This window comes from Schistocerca americana, chromosome 2, assembly GCF_021461395.2.
Source record: "Schistocerca americana isolate TAMUIC-IGC-003095 chromosome 2, iqSchAmer2.1, whole genome shotgun sequence".
In the NCBI taxonomy this organism is placed as follows: domain Eukaryota; kingdom Metazoa; phylum Arthropoda; class Insecta; order Orthoptera; family Acrididae; genus Schistocerca; species Schistocerca americana.
The window spans coordinates 16974949-16984410 of record NC_060120.1 but is presented as its reverse complement, the minus strand read 5'-3'; the positions used below and the strand labels follow the sequence as shown (position 1 = coordinate 16984410).

The window sequence follows — 9462 nt, the reverse complement described above, 5'->3', positions numbered from 1 at the left end:
ACAGCCAGATGTTTTGCTCGCCTGCATTTTTCTTAGTTCGTTCGTATATGAAATCCGAATTGAATCTATTTTGCCCTGCTGCTCAGGCGTCGTCAGTCCCTCAATGTTTAGATTGCGCAGGATGGCCTCAAGTGGAGCAACACGTCGCTGCTTGTTTTTGTAGTCAGCATCATTAAAATCCCACAAGCGTTTATGTATAGCGTAGATATCCTAAAAGCGAAGAATTTCTTCTGTTCCCCACCTCATATTTCTGTTTGTTTACACTATACTGACACACGTTAAACTCAAAACTAGTGCAACTAGTGTCGCCAAAATTGGAACGAGCCGAAACTGCTTAGTTTCACAGTCGGGCTGCGCAAACGCGCTCCGCGCATGAGCAGTGGTCAGGTAGCGCCGTTGCATGCAGCCAAGTGTCATCGTGTAAACTAGGCTTTAGAGAAACTGATTCTCCCATACATATTTTTTCTCATTACATATAATTTTAAACAACAATTGTATATACAACAATGTGATTTTTGCTTTCTTCCTCGCAGCCGGGTTTCAGAGAAAAGAGGACAGTTTTATTTATTGCTTATCACTTTATTATTAAGACATTACTACGGAATCTGAATCCACAATAACAATGGACAGGTCCTAAGGTCAGAGGGATAGGGAGGATCAGATGGACAGAGGAAGGGGAGAGGAAGCAGGGGTTGGGCAGAGAGAGGGGAAGGAAGAGACGGAGAGAGAGGGGTAAAGGAGATGGACAGAAAGAGGGTGAAGAAGGTGATGGACAGAGAGAGAGAGAGTGGAGGATGAGAGGGACAAGGCGAGAGTGGAGAAGGATTGGGCAGAGGGGAGTGTAGGACGAGATGGACAGATTGGGGGGGGGGGGGGAGGGCAGGCGATAGAGAGAGAGAGAGAGAGAGAGAGAGAGAGAGAGGAGCAAGGACGAGGAGATGCACAAAGAGAGGGGAGAAGAGGAGATGGACAAGAAAGGGGTAAAAGCCGTTAGTACGTATGTCTAATTCACATATATGTCTGTTTAGCAATTGATAGTTGAGGTATACGTAGTGTAACACAAGTTTTAAGGTCAAATAAATCGGCCATATGAGAGCACTGAAGCGTTTGTACACAGAATAGTTTTCTCTTATTCGAAACCTCACCTGAAAATCTCTCAATTCAGAAGACAGGGGTTTAGCAGATTTCCACCATCCAGCTGCAGAAAGTGCCGCGTTTCCAAGATAAAAGATAATCCGTAGGCTTCTAAGATGCCGCCCTCTTTCTCTCCCCGTCACGTCAGACTGCTGGGAATGTCGGCTGACCTCCATCGGGAAACAATTGTTGAGGCAGCAAGCGGCCTTCAGCGCCTCCAAAAGGTCAGCAGGTACTACCACGGAATCCGAGGGCCACTTGCCGCGCTCTCCGATTAGGCTGCGTGGCGAACAGGTTTACATTCCGCCCGTCTGGCTGCCTCTTCGTGCCGTAAATTGCTGTCTCCACGTGCAGCGCTAGCAAATACGGCGTCTGTTGCGACATCGGTATCACTGGTCTCGTAGGATATCGCATGTATGTCGAAATGCTCTTATTTACTTCGGCTTTTACCAACAGCATATTGTCCTGAGCAGGGTTCGCCCCCTCCTCACCCCTCCAACCTCGGAGACTGGGAGGGAGGGGGGGGGGGGCAGTTTAGATTTGGTTCTGACCTTAAACTCCACTCCCTCCCAAATTCACACAGAGACGTCCGTGATCTATAGGCAGAGCCAGCGAGCGATAAAAGTTATGGTATACTGCAGCAAATATACGATCGGTATTTTGTGTGACAACATCGTTTGCTTATAATAGAATCAAACTGTCGCATCCTTGAAACTACATCTGCCAGTATTAAACGTCTTATAATTCTAACTACACTCCGTCCTGTCCTACAGTTTTCTGAGAAGGAATGGTAGATCTCGTAAATGGGAATGATCTGTGTATTATCCGTGGCTACATTACGAAGAAAAAGGTGGGAGTGTTCTCTACTATGACTGAATCAGATCTGTCGCAAAGTCAGCAGAAAGAAACGGCTGTTGTTGAAGGTTACAACTACCATTAACTACATCTTTGCAAGTCTCTTGCTAGGAATTTTTATTTTGCTGCTATTGTTTTGATGGTACAGCTTGTATGTCTGGACGGAACAAGGATGTGAAGGAAATCCTTCAACTTCAGCCAAAGCTGTTACATCCACTGGCGTAATCATTGTTTGGATGTTGGACTATAAGAAGTTCAAGAAAGGGTGAACTATTGTGCGATGTCTTGCTAAGCATGAAAAACGTCTGAAATATAATTCTGAAATCCGCAAAACGGAAAAACGTGGATCCAGATGTTCTACTTCCATCTAGTGCCGACAAGACGAATCCACAACCGAAACTTCAGCAGCTGATACCATGTGTACGACCCAATGAGCTGTAAGGGGAATCGAAATATTTCAAGGAAAACTATGACCGGATCCAGGAAACAATACCACAAGTATTGAATTCAGAGTGCTCAATTAGAGACGAAAGTAAGTCAGTCCTGCGGGGCTACGTGAAGAGGCTAGAAAAGTTTGAGACTATTTTTGTATGACAATCGTCACTGAACTGTTTGGACTTTACGAAGAACTAGCCGTACCTCTATAAGATCCAAATTTTAATGCAGCCGAGGCGATCGCTCGGTAGACCTTCTAAAAGAAGCTCTTGCGAATGTTAACACTGCGAAGTATTTGATATGTTGTTAAAGAAAGCCAAAGCTCATTCTAAGAATCTAAATCTGAACGATTGTGATATCTCACATATAATAAAAATGCCAGTGAGATTGAAACACTCAGTAACATCTTGTGTTCCCGAAGAATGGTCTGATGAACGAACACTTAAGACAGCTCTGTTTGAAATTTTGAATCTCTTACTGAGTTAGACTGGTTGAACGTTCAATCAGGAGGCTTTGAAGCGACTATCCGATCTTTAAGAGACACTTGTTACGTCCTTCCAAACAAATCCTCCATTTATATGACGATTGCAAAGGTGACGTGGAGCACGCATAGCGGTCTTAAAACTAGGGAGGCTTCATGCACAGCAAACCATTACGTCCGTTGTACAAACATGCAATGTATCCTGTGTTCGAGTACAACTTACTGAGGAGAGTTAAAGAACTGTTTCAGGAAGTTATTCTCGTAATCATGCTGATTATGGCAGTTGCATTATCGACAGCATCCTCTGATAGGTCATATACTGCCTCGGGACGACTTAAAATTTGCTTCAGATCAACAAAGACATAGTCTAGACCCACGCGTCTGCTTCTTCTACATGTTAATCAAGACAGGGCTGGTGAACTAGTCTCATGAAAGAATATATTTCCGAACTGCGGAAAGGAAGAAAATTATATGAAAACTTTTGGAGTGTAAAAACTAAATAAATGCCTTTTCAGAATGAGATTTTCACTCTGCAGCGGAGTGTGCGCTGATATGAAACTTCCTGGCAGATTAAAACTGTGTGCCCGACCGAGACTCGAACTCGGGACCTTTGCCTTTCGCGGGCAAGCGCTCTACCAACTGAGCTACCGAAGCACGACTGACGCCCGCTGCCCACAGCTTTACTTCTGCCAGTACCTCGTCTCCTACCTTCCCGAGTTCGAGTCTCGGTCGTGTACACAGTTTTAATCTGCCAGGAAGTTTCAAATGCCTTTTCCTTTCACAAAGACATTATGATTCTATGGTTTTCTATTAAGACGCGACGCACAGTGTTTCTAAAATGACTCAAATAATAATAATAATAATAAACACGCCAGAGCCAGGCTCTGTCTGTCACAAGCCAGAACAAAGGAGGAGTGACACAGGAGTAATACCTCTTTAAAAAAACCTTGGTTCAGCTGGCACGGCTGGTAGTACCTTGTGAGGACCGTGCTAGGGTGACGGTGAAGATGGTCAACGGTTTTGAAGGTGGAAGACGACAACCATGTCCCAGAGGTGGAGAAAGCGGATGAACTATCTTCATTCAGCAGGGTCTGTTCTCCAGAGAAGCGGCTACGAAGGGCTTCTGACACTAGAGGAGCGGCCTGTTATCAAGCTATGGAGCTTACGACCTCGGTTTTACTACCTTGAACAACCAAGGATTATGGAACGTCTTCAGAAAAAGGACTACCCCAGGTAGTACCTCTTTGAGGGAATCTACCACTCTCAGGACTGCAATCAGGCCTATTGATTCTGGGGAGCCTGAACCTACGCTAACGCTCATAAATTGAGGATAATTGCAGAATATGGTGCCACACAACGTGGCACTACACAAAACTGGCACTAATAGCATAGGCACATAGGGAACACACACGACACAGATCTGTAAGTCCACGGTATTGGTGATCAGTTGAGAAAACCGTCCCAAAACACATGTGCTACAAAGCGCCACTATTTCCTGGGCATGTACTCCTACATCAATATGAGATATGATCCCCATGCACACGTACACAGGCCGCACAACGGGTTGGCATACTCTGGATCAGGTGGTCGAGCACCAGTGTCTGTCGGAGCTCCTGAAGTGTCGCAGCGGTTTGAAGACGTGCAGCGATACGTCGACTGAGAGCATCCCAGATGTGTTCGATGGGGTTTAGGTCTGGAGAACAGACAGGCCACTCCATTTGCCTGATATCTTCTGTTACAAGGTACTCCTTCACGATGGCAGCTCAGTGAGGCCGTGTGTTATCGTCCATCAGGAGGAAGGTGGGACCCACTGCACCCCTGAAAAGGCGGACATACTAGAGCAAAATGACGTCCCGATACACCTGACCCGTTACAGTTCCTCTGTCAAAGAAATCCAGCAGTGTACGTGCACCAATCGTAATTCCACCTCACACTATCAAACAACGACGTCCACAGGGGTCCCTTTCAAGGTCATTAACAGGTTGGTATCTGGTTCCTGGTTCACGCCAGATGAAAACCCAGGGAGAATCACTGTTCAGATTATACCTGGACTCATCCGTGAACATAACCTGGGACCACTGTTCCAGTGACCATGTACTGTGTTTTCGACACCAGGCTATACGGGCTCTCCTGTGACCAGGGGTCAGTGGAATGCACCTTACAGGTCTCCAGACGAATAAACCATGTCTGTTCAGTCGTCTGTAGACTTTGTGTCTGGAGACAACTGTTCCAGTGGCTGCGGTAAGGTCCCGGGCAAGGCTACCTGCAGTACTCCGTGGCCGTCTGCGCGCACTGATGGTGAGATATCGGTCTTCTTGTGGTGTTGTACTCTGTGGACGTCCCGTACTGTGGCGCCTGGACACGTTTCCTGTCTGCTGGAATCGTTGCCATAATCTTGAGAGCACACTTTGTGGCACACGGAGGGCCTGTGCTACGACCTGTTGTGTTTGACCGTCCTCCAGTCGCCCTAGTATTCTACCCCTCATCACATCCATATGTGTTGTTTGAGCCATTTTCAACACACAGTCACCATTAGCAGTCTGAAAACGTCTGCAGACTTACTCGCTGCACCGTACCCGACATGCACCAACACACCTCTGTGTATGTGGACTGCTGCCAGCGCCACTGTGTGACGACCGCAGGTCAAATGCACCGCATGGTCATACCGCGAGGTGATTTAAACCCGCAAACCGCCCACCAGAGCGTTGTTTCACCATGTTATCAGCATTATCCTTAACTTATGAGAATGAGTGTAGATGCTTTGAAGACACAACTATGCATACAAAATTCAACAGAATTACTATTTTGGGACTTTGAACGTCAGTTCTCTATTGAAAGTTGAGAAACACAAAGAGTTGACGATGATGATGTACAAACATGACATAACCATCTTGGCCGTTCGAGAAACCAGATAGCTAGATAAAGACACAATGGACATTGAATGTTACAGGATTTATAAAGGCAAAGGGGCAGTCTAAATAGGTAAGAACATGCCTGTACTTGTCACAGCTTTTGTTGTTCGTAACAAGGTTGTCAGTTCAATCGAGGAGGACTTCTGAGAGACTTTCCATCCTAACTCTCAGCTGTGGTAACAAACGATACACACTGATCAGTGCGGATGCACGAATCAACGAAGACAACAGTCGTAGTCCCGAGAAAGTTGAACAGTTCTGGGACCTTCTTGAAGAACAGTTAGAGAAAATATCATCTAAGAACATAAAGATCCTACTAGGTGACTCTAACGCTCAGCTAGGAATAGAACCACAATTTAGATCAACAACTGGAAAGTATCCGGTTCACAAGATGACTAACAGAAATGCTATAAGACTGGCCAATCTGTGTCGATCCTTCAGTCTTCAGATAACGTCAACATTTTACAAACACAAACCAAGTAAACAGAAGACTTGGCGATCACCATTCAACGTGTGTCGAGATAAACAGATTGATCATGTAGCAATCTCTAGGAGGACAATTAAGGAAAGAATGAATGTTAAAGTACAGAGAGGTGCCCAGTTTGATTCTCCAAGGTAACAATGAATTTCATCCCTCTCAATAAAGCCGTGAAAACCGGAAATAAAATTCATAAATGTGACGTTGCGAAGCTCAAAATCAATCAAAACGTATTGGAACAATACCACCAGCAACTGACATTTGAATCTCATAAATGGACGACATCGCCTCCAAAATCCAACAAGCAGCTAATACTGCAATCCTGACAGCTAAAAAGGGAAAGCATAGTGGAACTTTACGAAGTGCTCTGAGTGATTGTATGAGAAACAGCAGCTAGAACATATCGATCAGGATTTCCGGAAAAACAATGCCAGGGACTTCTATCAGACGTTCAAGTAGAATCTGAAAGGATACCATGCCCCCAGTCTTCGTTTTAGAGACGAAAATGGATAGCTCGGCCTGACCAACAAAAAAAACTGTGCTATCATGTCTCGTTATTTGGAAACCTATTTAATTGTGATGAACTGAAAGAAATATCCACAAACTACCCAACTCATCTCCACCTGGTAAAGAGGAGATCAAAGAGATCATCGACAACCTTAAAGACGGCCGCTGTGGCCGAGCGGTTCTAGGCGCTTCAGTCTGGAACCGCGCGACCGCTCCGGTCGCAGGTTCGATTCCTGCCTTGGGCTTGGATGTTTTGCTATCCTTAGGTTAGTTAGGTTTAAGTAGTTCTAAGTTCTAGGGGACTGATGACCTCAGATGTTAAGTCCCATAGTGCTCAGAGCCATTTGAACCATTTTGAACAACCTTAAGAATAATAAGGCAGCTGGAGAGGATTCAATAGTGGCGGAACTACTGAAGCTGGAAAATTATGAAACTCTAGATGAACAAGTCCAACTTTTTGGGGAGGTCCGGAGAACTGAGATGATACCAACTGAATGGCTGCCAGCCTTAATCATCCTCTACACAAAGAGGCGATTAAAAGAAGGCCAGTAATTATAGGGGCATCTCATTAGTATCTGTTTCGTATAACATTCTCTCCAAAGCAATACAGAACAGAATAGAAGGTCATCTTGAGCAACTGATGATGGAATATCAAGCTGGTTTCCGAAAGGGCCGTTCTTGCCCAGAACAGGTCTTTAACCTGAAGAACATCATCAGTTACAAAAAGCTGGAGTAAGTAACTACGTGTTTGTGTTTGTTGATTTTCAGAAGACATATGACTCCATCGACCGAAAGGCATTAATGAATATTTTGGAAGAGTTTGGGGTGGATGATACATCGAGAAAGCTGATCAAACAAATTCTCACTGACATAGTGTCAAAAATAAAATTTATGGTTGAGATTTCAGAACCCTTTACAATCAGAACGGGCGTAAGACAAAGAGATGTATTATCCCCACTGCTTTTCAACTGCGTCTCGGGAAAGGTCGTTCGAGAGTGGAGAAAGTTGTTAGCCCAAGAAGAGACAAATGAAGAGCGGTTCAGGAGAAGAAAAAGGGAGTGTACCTTTGCGGATGACCTGGCCATTTTTGCTAACAACGTAGAGTCAGCACTCAACAAGATCAATAGGCTGTCAGAAATTGCTGAAAAAATTTGGACTCCAGATCTCTATTCAAAAGACAAAATATATGACGAACATCAGTGATGAACCTGAATGGATGATCACCAATCGGGAAAAAATCAGACGACTTACGAATTTCAGGTATCTCGGTGAAGTCATCCAGGAGAATGGATTAGAAGAAGAAGCAATTAACGTCAGGATGAGGAAGTTATACTATGCATACCAAGTGACAAAGAATACCTATAACAAATGTCTACGAGTATAGGGGCCAAGTTCCGACATTATAATACAGTTGTAAAACCCGAGGGCTTATAAGCGTCAGAAGACTTTGACCATGATTAGACAAGAACCCTTTACAATCAGAGCGGGCGTAAGACAAAGAGATGTATTATCCCCACTCCTTTTCAACTGCGTCTCGCGAAAACCGAGAGCGTAGGATGTTAAGGAAAATCCTTGCTAATATGTGGAGTGATGGACAATGGCGAGTGAGAGCAAATGAGGATTTGTACAGCAAGACAGAACCTATCGCAGCATCCATTAACAAGATTATTTTGCGGTCATCACGTGAGGAAGGACGGTGACCGACTAACAAAAAGAATATGGAGTTTCATACAATCTAAGAGAACAAGGCCGAGATGGTTCGAAGAATGTGAAAAAAATATTAGGCAGGTTGGTATCTCTGAGAGAGGAATTCCCAACAGGAACAAATTTAGAAGATTAGTGAACAACTAGCAAGGTTTTAAAATGGCATCAACGTCCAAAAGACGGAGAGGCCTTTGTCCGAAGGGCATCAAAAGGCACTTCTTGGTGGGATCAGAAGATACTGGCAGGAAGTCAACAACAACAAGACCTAGACACTAAAATGAAATTGGTTGCTACCACGCAGTCCATAGAGAATCAACTCGAAATTAATAATAATAATAATAATAATAATAATAATAATAATAGCAATGAGAGATTCAGCGGCGACCCGATTATTATTGCGGTCTGCAAACTACAGTTCTAAAATGTCCTTTTCAAAACTAAGGGAACAAACTGTTTGCAAAAAGCAACACCTATAAAACAGCGTCCATGTTTACGACTTTTGATATCAATGAATTGTTTCTCTTTAACACGTTTCTTGTAGTGGCCATTTTCGCAGCAGCTGTATATAAATTGCAGTTGTTTCAAAGAAAATGCCTTTTTTGGATGCTGAACATCGAAATTTTTATTTTTATTTATGCGCCCAGACGCTTTTCACCTTTTCTACAAGATATCTTTAGTGGGTGTCCTGAAATATTACATTATTTGTCTATTTTTACACATAGGTTATGGTTTCACATCTAGGTTATAGATTTAAAAACAGTTCATTAGCGTTTTTTTTATGAAATGGAAAGGTACTTACAGGTAACTTCTAATTCATTGCATCTAAGCAAACTGCTTTTTCTCATGTGGCAACCAAGTGGACATCTTACAGTTCGCTTTCAGTTACATTACACATCACTGCAACTGCCATCTTCTCTCTTTGTTGAATAACGTAGCACTGACTGTCTAATGCACTT

General features: G+C 43.9%; 1 non-coding gene across 1 annotated transcript; it reads right to left on the bottom strand.

Annotated features, from left to right (window-relative positions):
- Nucleotides 1–3485: 3485 nt before the first annotated feature.
- Nucleotides 3486–3560, bottom strand: Trnas-cga. The gene has a single exon. It is a non-coding gene; the product is annotated as a tRNA-Ser (tRNA).
- Nucleotides 3561–9462: the final 5902 nt, after the last annotated feature.